We start from the raw sequence: 2,909 nt of genomic DNA, 5'->3' as shown, positions 1-2,909 counted from the left end.
TAATGTGTGGTCTTCTCTTTCAGGGTCAATTATAGTACCAAGTGGTCTGACCATATATAAACTGAACTTAAAAAAAACAAACAAACTAAAAAACAAAGGCAGCTTATCTGTACACACTCCCCTCCCCATGCCAAATATGCAGTGGTTTGGTTAACATAGGCAATCGCAATACAACATACAATTTGAAAAAGGGTAAACAGAAATAAAACACTGAACAACTGCTCAAGAGCTATTATCCTATTTCGCTTGGTCAGAATTATGAAGCCTTTAGGCAAAGGCAGAGAGGTAAATCCCCTGGTAAATCCATATCAGCCCTGTACTGCTTTCTAGGACAAATCCCTATGTCCTTCACAGTTGAAATTTGTTGTGCTAAGTGGTCCTTCCTTTTCTGTTGTCTTCTGTACCCTTTATGAGATCTACAGAGCATTTGCAGCTAAAGTTTTCCTGATGCAGTTTTGGGATAGAACACTCACAGGCTTCTGCAGACATGTAGTCTCTGCAACAAAACATTTTTAGGAGCACCTGGGTGGCCCAGTTGTTTAAGCATCTGCCTTTGGCTGAGGTCATGATCTCCTGGTTCTGGGATGGAGCCCTGAGAGTCAGGCTCCCTGCCCGGTGGGGAGCCTGCTTCTCCCTCTCCCTCTGCTCCCTGGCTCTTGCTCTTTCTCTCTCTCAATCTCTATCTCAAATAAATAAAATCTTTTTACAACCTGACAATACATTTTTTAGCCAAAAAAAAAAAAAGAAGAAGAAAAAGGAGGTTTCTAGTGTTTTTACTTTTCATCAATTTCCTCTGCAAATGAACCCAGATGGAGAGCCTATCTGGACATAGAGATTAAACCTGAACACTCTCATCTGTGTATTGGTGTTTGTGGTTTGTCCTTCAGGATCTCTCAGATGATAGGAAACTGCAACCTGGCCAGTTGTTTAACATTTAACAGTTATCACTGAGTTCTTATTGTACCAAGTTGTATTGTCAGTACAAGTTTGATGGTTGTCCAATTTTTTTGTGTATTTTTCAAAACGTAGATCTTTTAGAATTATGCATTTTTCATCAGAACTTTGAAAACTCAAAAAAAAACTTTGAAAACTCATGTCTATGTGTTTATGTCTGGGAACTCAATGTGCCTTTCAATTAAAAGATTTATCAGACAGTTGTCTAATTAGTTCCCATAGATAATTGCATCAGTCTTCCTGGCCTTTGTCAATGTATCTATAATCCTATAACCAATGTTAGTAAAAATGTTACTTTTTTTTACATATTTTCTAACTTTGTTGGGATTTATAGTTTTGCTGTGATTTTAAGAGGAAAATTAAATTTAAAATGTGTTCCCAATCCACTTCCATTTAAAACAACAAAAAACATACAGAGATGTGAATAAAGACTAGAGCTTTACAAATGAGAATATTTACCAGGACTATTTCCAACTCCCAAACTATTTGGGAAGACAAAAGTATTTTAATAATACAGTTTTCTTTTTATCTATAATAAGTAAAAGTGTAAGTTATAAATTCATTTATTTTTACTTTTAATTTTTTGTTGTCATTGACGTATTTAATATGATATTATTCACCATACTGCATATTACAAAGTTAGTGTTACATTCTGAGAATTTTGAACAATAGAACTAAGTTAAAACGATCGACTAAATATCACAATCTCTCCCATGACTGTGACAGCATGAAAAGCAAGATGTATTTTATATGTAAATAAATGTGGTTTGGAGCTACGTTTTTCATTCTCAAGTGATAGTAGAACTTTCTGATTGATGGCTTTATGTTAATAAATAGCTGGACTTTGGGAGACTGGGCTGTTGGAAACACAAAGCAACTGAACAGTGGAGCAGTGGAGAGGAGCATTTGTGTGCATTGTGAATGAAGTTACATATTTATACTTAAAATGCTATTTGTCATACATTTTTAATCTTTTGACCTCATATGAAACTTTTTGATCAATCTTTAGAACTTTTTTTGTTTATCTCTGTATAAATTCACACATATTCATCAATCTGTCTACCTGGGCATGATTTAATTAAATGAGGATTTCACCTGACTTCTTAGCTGATTTTGATAATATACCCACATTTTTTTCTTCAAAGCCCCTAAAGAACAATGTACAATAAATAAATGTAAAAACTCAAATACTATTCTGTTTTTGTGATGTTTGACATAAGCCAAGTAATGTGCTTCACAATAGGCCTGGACAAGTATGATGAGAGAGGTAGATTATTCCAATGCTAAAACTTCTTCCTTGTCTCTATTACTCCTTTAAACTTTGAATCTACTTGTATCCTTTCCAGTTCATAAATTATTTTTGAAGGATATGTTGTAAAAATATCCCTAATATTGGCTCCCCCTGCCCTTGAAACCATATTTTGGTGACTCGAAGAGCTAAATCTGAGTGAATTTAAGAGAAATAAGATATTTTGCGGGGAACTTGGGTGGCTCAATCAGTTAGGCATCCAACTCTTGATTTCAGCTCAGGTCTTGATCTCAGGGTTGTGAGTTCAAGCCCTATGTTTGACTCCCAGTGTGGAGCCTACTTAAAGATGATATTTTTAAAGGGGAGAAAATAACTTGTGTGGGACCTGAGAGAAATGGCATCAAGCTAGTTTGTATTATCCATTTCATTTTGTTTTGTTTCTTAGTATGTAGAAAGGAACTGTGTGTGTGTTATATTCCTGAGAATAAAATTGCACAAAATATAGAGTAAGGAAGGAAGAATAAAAAATTGCTAGAGCATAAAACTTAAATGGACAGAGGAGATTCTATCTAGAAAATAAACAGATTCAGTTGGTATAGTACTTTGACAATTGATTCAAGTAACAGTTGGAAAGAGAGTACATAAGGTGCAGATCCTGAGAGTGGGTATGTGTGGTAGTGGGATTCTGTAGAACATTTTTTTAATG

The sequence above is a fragment of the Canis lupus genome, unplaced genomic scaffold (assembly GCF_011100685.1).
Source record: "Canis lupus familiaris isolate Mischka breed German Shepherd unplaced genomic scaffold, alternate assembly UU_Cfam_GSD_1.0 chrUn_S2268H2468, whole genome shotgun sequence".
Taxonomy (NCBI): domain Eukaryota; kingdom Metazoa; phylum Chordata; class Mammalia; order Carnivora; family Canidae; genus Canis; species Canis lupus.
This window is presented reverse-complemented; position numbering follows the sequence as displayed.